This window comes from Balaenoptera physalus, assembly GCF_965194825.1.
Source record: "Balaenoptera physalus genome assembly, chromosome: 1".
In the NCBI taxonomy this organism is placed as follows: Eukaryota; Metazoa; Chordata; class Mammalia; order Artiodactyla; family Balaenopteridae; genus Balaenoptera; species Balaenoptera physalus.
In genome coordinates, this window is record NC_138882.1 from 20713020 (window position 1) to 20725737 (window position 12718).

Genomic DNA, 12718 nt, shown 5'->3' on the forward strand with positions numbered 1-12718 from the left:
CCTATACAACAAGGCTGTAAGAAAGATCCACATGGAATCAGGTAGGAAAGGAAGAGAAGGGATCAGGTTGGGAACAGTTCTCCGGGGAGAGGGTCAGAGAAAAAGGGAGATTACACGGGTGGAGATGCTCACTGGGGAGTGAGCGTCTTGAGCCACATACTGGGTGCCCCGGCCCTGAGGTCCAACATGGAAAGATGAGCCCCCTTGGCTGATTGGAGAGCCAATAGGATTAATAGAAGGGCTATGGGAAGAGTCCACTTGGGAGGAGTACCAGAACACTTCCTCACTCCTGAAGTAGGGCAGAGAGGGCAGATTGAAACTGGGCAGGTGGTTGACTGATTTCTTGTGAACACCTCAGTCTAAACTGAGTGAATTCTCCAGTCCCACTTTCTTCGTGCTGCAGCTCTACAGTGGAGCAAGAGCCATCCTGACCAAGGAAAGAGCTCAGCCATGAAACACAAAGACAGATCAGACTCAAAGCAGCCACTGAGTGGGGGGTGAGGGGGGGAAACCATTACTGGCACTTACACAGGCAATACATCAAAAACAGCCCTGACCTCTGGCCACAGCCAGACTGCCACAGCCTGCCCCTTGAGCCCACATGGGCACTGCCTGCCCTGTGGCACAGCTCCACACCAAGGTGAGGACAGCAGAGGCCAAGGGGAGAGATGGACTGTGAGAGATAAAGGAGACTCAGACATGAGTGGCATCTGAACAGTGCAGGGGCAGCCATTACTGACCCTTACATAGGCAGCTTATAAGAAGCAGTCCTGAATGCTATGGCCAGACTGCCACAATCCACATCCTGTCACATGTCAAGAGGCCCCACCACCCCTCCAGCTCTAATAATGCTCCTCCCAAGGGCAAGAGTGCCTGTGCTGGGTGGGAGGAGTGCTCACATTTAAAGGGAACAGAACCAGCTTGGACCCAACCCTCAGGGCTTCTGCTTTTGCAATTTGCTTCCTGACCCTACCCCTGATACTGTGGTGACAGCCACTGAGCAGAGGGCAAGCCCTGGCTCACTCCTGGCTCCAGTTCTAGCCACTCTTTCTATAGCCCAACATCCTAACAAGGTGATAGCTGTCAGCACACCCTGAGGAAAGATGTGACTTATGTTCATGTCAAAATCCAGCTCTCTCACCAAAGCCATTGAGCACATTCAAACTCCAACATAAGGATACGCCTTAAAGACTGAAGTAGGTAACTGTTTCATCTAATTTCATAGAGACGAAAAAAGTTAAGCAAAATGAGAAGACAGAGGAATTGATCTTAACAGAAAGAACAAGAGAAAACCCCTAAAAACAAATAATGAAACAAAATTAAACAATTTACTAAATAAATAATTCAAAGCATTTGTAATAAGAATGTTAAAAAGAATAGATGAACAGTGAGAATTTTAACAAGCAACCAGAAAATATAAAAAAGAAACAGAACTGAAGAATATAATAACTGAAAGGAAAAACACTAGAAGGAATTAATTGCAGACTAGGTTATACAGAAGAATGGATAAATGATCTGGAAGTTAGAATATTGAAAATCACCTAATCAGAAGAGCAGATAATAAATGAATAAATAAACAAATAAATGACATGAAACATACTAACAATTGCATTACAGGGGTCCTAGAAGGAGAAGAAAGAGAAGAGGGTGCCAAAAATATATTTCATGATATTATGATTGAAAACTCTCCAAACCTGAAGAAGGAAACAGATATCCAGGTACAGGAAGCACATAGGATCCCCAAAAAGATGAATCCAAACAGACCCACAACAAGACTTACCATAATTAAAGTGGCAAAAGTAAAAGATAAAAAGAGAATTCTAAAGGCAGCAAGAGAAAAACAGAGTCATATACTAGGGAATCCCCATAAGGCTATTAGCTGATTTCTCTGTAGAAACTTTACAGGCCAGAAGGGAGTGGCATGATATATTCAAAGTGCTGAAAAGGAAAAACTTGCAACTTACCCAGCAAGGATACTCTACCCAGCAAGATTATGATTTAGAATAGAAGGAGAAATAAAGAGCTTCCCAGACAAGCAAAAACGAAATAAATTAGTTCAATACTAAACTTACCCTAAAATAAATGTTAAAGGGTCTTCTCTAAGTGGAAGAGAAATGGCTATATCAAGAAGTAAGAAACTATGGGAAAGTATTGTACCTCAATTTTAAAAATAATAATAAAAAAGAAACTGCAGGAGAGGAAAAATCCAACTAGTAAAAGCAAATATATAGTAAAGGCTGAGGATCAACCACTTAAATGTTATTATGATGATTAAAAGACAAAAAATTGTAAAAGCAACTATAACTACAATAAACAATGGAAGAATAGACATGAAGATGTAAACTATGACATCAAAAACATAAGATGTTGGGGAAGGAAGTAAAAAGTTAGGCCTTTAAAAATGTGTTTGAACTTAAATTACTGTTTTAAACAAGTAGATATGGTTATAGGTCAACATATATAAACCCCACATGTGGTAAGCACAAATCAAAAACCTACGATAGATACACAAAAACTCGAAAGGAACAAAAGGATACCACTAAAGAGAATATGCAAAACTCAAAAGGGAAAAAATAAAAAGAAGAAAAAAAAAACAGAACTGCAAAAAAAATTAGAAAACAAGTAACAAAATGGCAATAAGTACATACCTATCAATAATTATGTTAAATTTCAATGGACTAAATGCTCCAAATAAAAAGACAGTGTGGCTGATTGGATTAAAAAAATCCAGAGCCATTTATATCCTACTTCAGAGCTAAAGAGACACACAGACTGAAAGTGAGGGGATGGAAAAAGATATTTCATGCAAATGGAAACAACAAGAAAGCATGGGTAGCAATACACACATCAGACAAAATAGACTTTAAAACAAAATCTGTAACAAAAGACAAGGAAGAGCATTACATAACAATAAAGGAATCAATACAAGAAGAGGTATTACAGTTGTTAACATTTATGAACATATTACAGGAGCACCTAAATATATAAAACAAATATTAACAGATATAAAAAGAGAAATTGACAATAATACAATAATAGTAGGTGACTTTAACACCCCAGTGACATCAATGGGTAGACCATCCAGACAGAAAGTCAATAAGGCAACAGTGGTCTTAAATGACACCATAGAACAGTTGGACTTAATAGATATCTACAGGACATTTCATCCAAAAACGAGAATGCACATTCTTTTCAGGTGTGCATGGAACATTCTCCAGGATAGAACAAATGCTGGGCCACAAAACAAATCTCAACAAATTCAAGTGGAGAGAAATCATATCAAGCATTTTTTTCCCAACCACAGTGGCATGAAACTAAAAATCAGTCACAGAAAGAAAATGGGAAAAGCACAAACACATGGAAATTAAACAATATTCAACTAAGAAACCAACAGGTCAATGAAAAAGTCAAAGAGGAAATCAGAAAATAATTTGAGACAAATGAAAATGGAAATACAATTTTCCAAAATCTATGGGATGCAGCAAAAGTAGTTCTAAGAGGGAAGTTTATAGTGATATAAACCTACCTCAAGAAACAAGAAAAATTTCAAAACACAACCTAAACTATTATCTAGAGGAATTAGAAAAAGAAGAATAAACAGAGTTCAAAGTCAGCAGAATGAAGGAAATAATAAAGATCAGAGATGAAACAAAATAGAAATTGAAAAAATATAAAAGATCAATGCTGCCAAGAGCTGGTTATTTGAAAAGACAAATAAAATTGATAAACCTTTAGCCAGGCTCATCAAGAAGAAAAGAGAGAGGACATAAATAAACATAATAAGAAATGAAAGAGGAGACGTAACAACCACAGAGATACAAAAAAAATCATAAGAGGATACGATCAACCATTATATGCCAAAAACTTGGATAACCAAGAAGAAATGGATGAATTTCTAGAAACAAAAAGAATGAATGAATTAGGAAGAAATATACAACCTGATCAGACCAATCACTGGTAGTGAAGTTGAATTGGTAATTAAAAACAAACTCCCAACAAAAGGCCATGACTGGATGGCTTCAGAGGGGAATTCTACCAAACATACAAGAAGAGCTAATACACATACTTTCACCCTATTCCAAAAAATTAAAGAGGATGGAACACTCCCAAGTTCATTCTACTTGGCCGGCATTACCTTGATACCAAAACCAGGCAAAGATACTACAAAAACAGCGAGAAAATTACCGGGCAATATTACTGAGGAATATAGATGCAAATATCCTCAACAAAGTATTAGCAAACTAAATCCAACAATATATAACAAGTATCAAATTCCACAATCAAGTAGGATTTATTCCAGGGATGCAAAGATGGTTCAATATTCTCAAATCAATCAATGTGGTACACCATATTAACAAAAGTTGCAATTAAAACCACATGACCCTCTCAGTAGATGCAGGAAAAGCATCTGACAAAATTCAACATCCATTCATGATAAAAAATCTTATCAAAATTGGTATAGAAGGAACATATCTCAACATAATAAAGGTCATTTATGATAAACCCACAGTTAACATCATACTCTAAGGTGAAAAGCTGAAAGCCTTTCCTCTAAAATCAGGAACAATACAAAGATGCCTACTCTCACCACAACTATTTAACATAGTATTGGAAGTTCTAGCCACAGCAATCAGACAAGAAAAAGAAATAAAAGACATCCAAATTGGAAGGGAAGAAGCAGAAATGCCATTGTTTGCAGATGATATAATACTATATGTAGAAAAGTCTCCACCAAAAAACTGTTAGAACTAATAAATGAATTCAGTAAAGTTGCAGGATACAAAATTAATATACAGAAATCTGTTGTTTTCCTATACACTAATGACTATCAGAAAGAGAAAGCAAGAAAACAATCCCATTTACAATTGTGTGAAAAAGAATAAAATACCTAGGAAGAAACTTAACCAAGGAGGAGAAAGACCTATAATCTGAAAACTATAAAACATTGATGAAGGAAACTGAAGATGATACAAAGAAATAGAAAGATCTAAGTTCAAGGATTAGAAGAATTAATATTGTTAAAATGTCCATACTACCTAAAGCAACCTCAGATTTAATGCATTCCCTATCAAAATACCCACAATATTTTTCACAGAACTAGAACAAATAATCCTAAAATTTATATGGACCAACAAAAACCCCAAATAGCCAAACCAATGTTGAGAAAGAAGAACACAGATAGACATATCATGCTCCCAGGCTTCAGACTATAATACAAGCTACAGAAATCAAAACAGTATGGTACTGAAACAAAAATAGACACATAGATCAATGGAACAGAATAGGGAGCCCAGAAATAAACTTACACACTTGTGGTCAATTAATCTAAGACAACAGAGGCAAGAGTTTACAATGGGGAAAAGACAGTCTCTTCAAAAAATGGTGCTGGGAAAACTGCATAGATACATGTAAAAGAATGAAATTAGAACATTTTCTAACACCATATACAAAAATAAACTCAAAATGGATTAAAGACCTAGATTAAGACCTGAAACTGTAAAACTCCTAGACAAGAACATAGGCAGAACACTCTTTGACATCGATTGTAGCAATATTTGGTGTGATCTCTCGCTAAGGCAAAATAAACAAAAGCAAAAATAAACACATAGGATCTAACTAAATTTAAAAGCTTTTTCATAGTAAAGGAAACCATTGACAAAATGAAAAGATCTACTTAATGGAGTAAATGTTTGCAAATGATGTGACCTATAAGGGGTTAATATCCAAAATATATAAACAGCTCATGCTACTCAATATTAAAAAATGATTAAAAATGGTCAGAAGACCTGAATAGACATTTTCAAAAAGAAGATATACAGATGGCCAACATGAAAATGAAAAAATGTTCAACATCACTAATCATCAGAGAAAGACAAGTTAAAACCACAATGAGATATCACTACACACTTTACAAAATTGCTATCAGAAAAATCTACAAGTAGAAAATGCGGGTAAGATGAGGAGGAAAGTGAACCCTAGTATGTGGTCAGTAGTGATGTAAATTGATGCAGCCACTATGGAAAACCGTATGGAGGTTTATTAAAAACTAAAAATAAAACTACCATATGATCCAGTAATTCAATTCCTGGGTATGTATCTGAAGAAAATGAAAATCCTTGTCTGAAAAGGTACACGGACCCCAATGTTCATAGCAGCATTATTCACAATAGCCAAAGTATGGAAGCAACCTAAAAGTCCATCACAGTTGAAAGGATAAAGAAGCTGTGGTATAAATATATACAATGGAATATTAACCATCTATAAAAAAATGGAATTCTGTCATTTGCAACAATGTGTTTGGACTTAGAGTGTATTATACTTGATGAAATAAGTCAGACAAAGACAAATATTCTATGTTATTACTTATTGTGGAATATAAAAAAATAAAACAAATAAATGTATATATCAAAACAAAAACAATCACAGATAGAACAAACTAGTGGTTATCAGTGGGGAGAGGGAAGAGAAGAAGGGCAAGAAAGGGTATGGAAATAAGAGATACAAAAAACTATGTATAAAATAGAAAAGCAAGAAGTATGCATTATACAGCACAGGGAAATGCAGCCATAGTTTTATAATAACTTTAAATAGAGTATAATCTATTCAGTATTTTTATAGGTTATACTCCATTTAAAGTTATCTGCATATCCATGCTTCTGTGTGACAGTGTGCAGAAAGCTTGGAATGCAACGACTTATAACAAATGATCTTTTATTCCTACATGTCCTCTGGTTCAGTGATAAAGTAAAATATGGCAACAGGACTGAGATAGAGCATTGGGTGGGAGTTTCAGAGCACACTGGGAGAGGAGCTGATTTAAGAAGAAATGGCACAAAAGCCAGTTTCACTAACTAGGCAGGATGCTTTGGAGGGAAATCAGGTTGGGGCAACCTGCCAGAATAAATCAGTAGTAAAAATGATTACCCAACTACCAAAAACAAATCCAAGAAAATTTAAAATCAGGTTGAATTGGGACAATTTACAAGTGGAATCAACAGAAAATGACAGTATGTGTTGTTAAACACATAGGTAGCATACACAGAAAACTTCTTCAAAGGAACATGAGGAATTGATTTCATTTTTATGCAAATAAAGGAGTAAATCTTCCACATCCAGTACTTTCAGGGCAAGGGCTTGTCAAAGGAGACGTGTAGGTTTCATGCATCCTATCAGAAGTGAGTCCTGAACCACATTGTCTGTGAGCCTCACTCATTCTATCTGACTTCTTAGTTTTAGGGAGAAAAATGAATAGGGAAAATAGTAAGAGGAAACACCTTTGGTTCACCTCCTTTACCAGAAAATAGACTAGCAGGGGTCAGAAGAAGCAATGAAGATGTAAACAAATGGCCTTTAAAAAGATGCATTTTCCTTTTATTATTGAACATTTTCTATAACATTTATGAATTTGTATATATTATTTTACACATAATAAATAGTTGTCTTATAATTGATGATATAATCAGGGTCTACCTATGACAAAATTCTAAAAGAAATGAATATTTCCACAGTTTTCCAACTGCAGGCCTACAGATGTTGGAAACCTGATTGCTTGAAGTTGAACATGGGCAGAAAGAAACTGGGGACAGTTTACTTACGGTAATCCAAGGACACAGGACAGACACAAGGCAAAATGTTTGCTAAATTGTAAACAAGAAGACAGAGGGGCAAGGTGAGGATAAAAGGGGAAACGTTAATTATTTCATTTATTTATACAACATTTATTGTTGCTCCTTCAATCTCTGTTCCTTTCCCAAAACTCTATCTTTAGAATGTGGAAAAATGACACAAGCCAGAGCACCAAGCTCCCTGGTCACATTTCTGCCAATATAAACTCCCAGGAGAAGTAATTTCTATGGGAAAATTTGGGAATAAAATCAGAATTTCAGACGTGAGACATTGATTCAAGTATTTGTGGACCATGGTGCCACTCACCAGGGATGCATCATTGAAAGAGATCTCTGCAATCACAAAGCACACAGCTGACTTGAAGGAGGTGGGGTGATGGTTGCAGGAGGAGAGGAGATGATCACAAAAAAGTGGACAACAGTTGATTTTAGAGGTGTAATGTCAGAGAAACTAACAATGTGATACTACGGAGATATTTGTGTTAAATGTTTGAGGCAGGGCTAATTTAGAAGGGATATTAGATTCAAGCTGAGACCTTAATATTGAGAGAAAGCCAGCCCTGCAGAGAGCAAAGGAGAAGAGCTTTTCAGGAAGAGGGAACAGGAAATGCAAAGACCTCAAAGTGGGAAGGGACTTGGATAATCAAGAATCAATTTGTCTGGAGTCCAGTAAGTAAGGTGAGGAGTGGTCCAAGATATGGTTGGTGGGGTAGATGGAGGCAGGGAAAGTGTAGATCTTTTTGGCTCCTGAATTTATAAAGTTCGGGGAACAGGTTTAGGAGAAAGAGAGCAGAAATACAAATAGAAAATTAAGTATGAAAGTGAATATTTATTTATTTCCAGCTTTATTGAGATCTAACTGACATGGAACACTAAGTCTAAGGTGTAAATGTGATGATTTGATACAAGTATATATTGTGAAATGATTACCACAGCAAGGCTAACACATCCATCACCTTACATAATTACAACTTTTTTTGTGTGTGTGGTGAGAACATTTAAGATTCACTCTCTTATCAACTTTCAAGTACATGATAGAATATCATTAACTATAGTCATCATGCTGAATATTAGATCCCCAGAACATATTCATTTCATAACTAGAAGTTAGTACCCTTTGACTGACATCTCTCCATTTCCCCCACTCCCAGCCTCTGGTAACCACCATTCTACTCTCTTGTTTCTGAGTTTGGCTTTTTATTTTTGGTTCTGCATATAAGTAAGATCATGCAGTATTTGTCCTTCTCTGTCTGACTTCCTTCACTTAGCATAATGCCCTCAAAATGCCCTCACCCAAGCTGTCGCGAATGGCAGGATTTCCTTAATTGTGATTGTGATATATCTCTATCTATCTATCTATCTATCTATCTATCTATCTATCTATCTATCTATCTATCTATCTATCTATCTAGATATATCACAACTTCTTTATCCATTCATCTATTGATGGGCACTTAGGTTGCTTCCATGTGTTGGCAATCATTAATATGCTAGAATGAACTTGGAAGTGCAGATATCTCTTTAGATCCTGATTTCAATTCCTTTGGATATACCCAGAGGTAGGATGGCTAGGTCATATGGTAGTTCTATTTTTAATTAAAAAAAATTTGAGGTACTTCCATATTGTTTTCCATAGTTTTAAGTTCCTGACAACAGTGCCCTATGATTTCCCTTTCTCCCATCCTTGAAAACACTTATTAGCTCTTATCTTTTTTATAATAGACTTCTAACAGCTGTGAGATGATATCTCGTTGTAGTTTTGATTTGTATTTCCCTGATGATTAGTGAGGTCAAACATCTTTTCATGTACGTGTTGGTCATTTGCATGTCTTCTTTGGAAAAATGTCTATTCAAGTCCTCTGCCTATTATTTAATTGGATTTTTTTTTTTTTTGCTATTGAGCTGAATGAGTTACTTGTATATTTTCAATATTAACCACTTATCAGATACATAGTTTGCAAATATTTTCTCCTATTACATAGGTTGTCTCTTCATTCTGTTGATAGTTTCTTTGGCTGTGAGGAAGCTTTTTGATTTGATGTAGTCACCTTTGTTTATTTTTGTTTTTGTTGTTTGTGCTTTTGGTGTCATATCCAAAAAAATTGTTGCCAAAATCAATGTCAAGGAGGTTTTTCTCTATGTTTTCTTCCAGGAGTTTCATGGTTTCAGATCTTACATTCATGTCTTTAATCCATTTCAAGTTAATTTTTATGAGTTTTGAAAATAGGGGTCAAATTTCATTCTTTTGCATGTGAATATCCATTTTCCCAGCATCATTTATTGAAAAGACTGTCTTTTCCAATTTGAATATTTTGGTTCTCTTGTCAAATATTAATTGACTGTATATGTATAGATTTACTTTGGGGCTTTTGATTCTATTCCATTGGTCTATGTGTCTGTTTTTATGCAAGTATCATAGTGTTTTATTATATTTATATATATATATATATTTATATACATATATTTTTATATATATATATATATATATATAGTTTAAAATCAGGAAGTGTGATACCTTCAGATTTGTTCTTTGTTAAGATTGCTTTGGCTATTTGGAATCTTTTATGATTCCATATACAGTTCAAGGTTTTTTTTTCTGTTTCTGGAAAAAATGCTATTGGAATTTTGATAATGATTATGTTGAATTTATAGATTCAATATTCAATATAGAATTTTAACAATTTAATTCTTCTGATCCACAAACATGGTGTATCTCTCCATTTATTTTTGTCTTCTTTAATTTCATTTATCAATGTCTTATAGTCTTAAGTGTACAGATCTTTCACCTCCTTAGTTAAATTTATTCCTAAATATTTAATTGTTTTTTATACTATTGTAAATGGGCTTGTTTTCTTTATTTCTCTTTCAGATAATTTGTTGTTAGTATATGGAAATGCAACTTATTTTTCTATGTTGATTTTGTATCCTGTAACTTTACTGAATACTGATTTTGTGTTCTAACAGTTTTGTTGTTGGAGTCTTTAGGGTTTTCTATATGTAAGGTCATATCATCTTCAAACAGGGACAATTTTATTTTTCCTTTCTGAATTGGATGATTTTTATTTATTTTTCTTGTCTAACTGCTATGGCTAGAACTTCTAGTACTATGTTGAATAGAAGTAGTGAGAATGGACACCCTTCTCTTGTTCCTGATTTTGGTGGAAAACTTTTCAGCTTTTCACCATTGAGTATGATGTTACCTGTGAGTTTTTCATATATGGTCTTTATTCTGTTGAGGTATGCTCCTTATATGCCTAATTTGTTGATAGCTATTATCATGAAAAGGTATTGAATTTTATTAAACACTTTTCCTGCATCTATTGAGAGGATCATATGATTTTTTTATCCTTAATTCTGTTAATCTGGTATATCACATTTATAAATTTGTGTATGTTGGTTGACCCATCCTTGTATCTCAAGGATAAATCCCACTTCATCATGGTGTATGATCATTTTAATGTGCTGTTGAATTTGGTTTGCTAGTATTTTGTTGAGAATTTTTACATCTATATTCATTAAGAATATTTGTCTGTAGTTTTCTTGTGGTGTCCTTATCTGTCTTTGGTGTCAGGGTTATGCTAGGTTTGTAAGATGGGTTTGGGAGTGCGGGAGTGTTCTGTCCTCTTCAATTTCTGGAAGAGTTTGAGAAGGATTGGCTTTATTCTTCTTAATGTTTTCGTAGAATTCACCAGTGAAACCATCTGGACCCGGACTTTTTTGGTGGTTGTTGGGAGGTTTTTGTTACTGCTTCAATCTCCTTAGTCATTATCTGTCTTCAGGCCTGGTTCTGAATGGGTGTGTCTCCTACCAAGTCTCTGGGTATACTGGACTGTTTCTTGACTGTGTTTGGAGAGACTGGAACCAAGTAAAGGGCCCTTCCAGTATTCCTGAGGCTCAGACATGTGTGTTTCCTATCTGGTCCCTGTGCAGCAGAACTGCTGTGGACTGCAGCTATGACAAGGTTTGAGATCATTACAGGGCCCTCGGGAGATCTCTGGAGATGCAGCCAGGAGTGTCTTCTGCCTGATCTCTATACCAGCAGGCCTGCTTGTGGTTTGTGGCTGGGAGAGGCTTGGAATTGAGTATAGGGCCCCTTCAGCATCTCCAGGGGCACAAAAGGGAGGGTCTCCTGCTGGCTCCCTATGTCAGAAGGAGTTTTCATTGGCTGCAGCTGGGATGCGCTGGGGCCCAGTTACAGGATTCTTTCAGAATACAGTCTGATCAAGTTTGGTGGGCTTATCTTTAGGGGATCCCAGACTGTGGCTGAGAAGGGCTATAGCCAGTTCACAAGCCACTTCATGGTCCACAGCTGGGTCTGAGGTCTGTATGTCTATTATCTGATGCACCAGTGGTGTGACTTCTCTTGGGTTCTTTTGTGTATGGTGCTGGTGAAAGACCCAAAACCAAGGATCTGTGTTCTGTAGTCAACTTCTCAGGGGAATGGAGCTATTTCCAGATCTGTAGCTGGAACCACAGTTGGCAACTTAGATCCCTGGGTGGGAGCCTGCCTTTTCAGAATGGGTCTCCATAGTCGGCACCAGGGTTTCACAACCTCTTACGTGAATCCCAAAGTTCCCAAAATGGCACTTTGTTTTGGCACACATAGATGTATGCCAAATTATTGTTGTTGAGGGGTAGATACATGCAAGGGATGTCTTATTTGGCCATCTTGCTGACATCATTCCATGGATATTTATTTAAAATAAAAAACAAAATTACCAAGACTTCGGAGAGTTAGGGTTTTTTCTACTGAAATAGCTGCAAGCAATTTTCAGTAATGCTTACATAAAAAAGTTTCCTGATTACAACCTGACTCTCTCTCCTCATTTAGTATGATCTGTAACCTCTCTGAGTACTCATGGTATGTATGAGTACTCACAAGGATTCATGAAAGTGAGAGTCCTAAAGTTTAAGCTTTATTAGCTTCATGGTAAATCCACCTTTGGGAAGGGCCAGGTGTAGAGAATTCTGTAAGACATGGCAAGAAGTTTGGACTTCACTCTAAGTGAAATGGGAAAACGTTGGAGGGGGTTAAGCAGTGGCGAAGCAAAAGTATATAATATATAGTTGACCCTTGAACAACATGGGTTTGA

General features: G+C 36.1%; 1 long non-coding RNA gene across 1 annotated transcript in view; it reads left to right on the forward strand.

The window, feature by feature from the left end:
- The window catches only part of LOC309644610, a 773586-nt gene that overhangs the window by 226378 nt on the left and 534490 nt on the right, over positions 1–12718 (forward strand). The gene's annotated exons all lie outside the window — the stretch shown is intronic.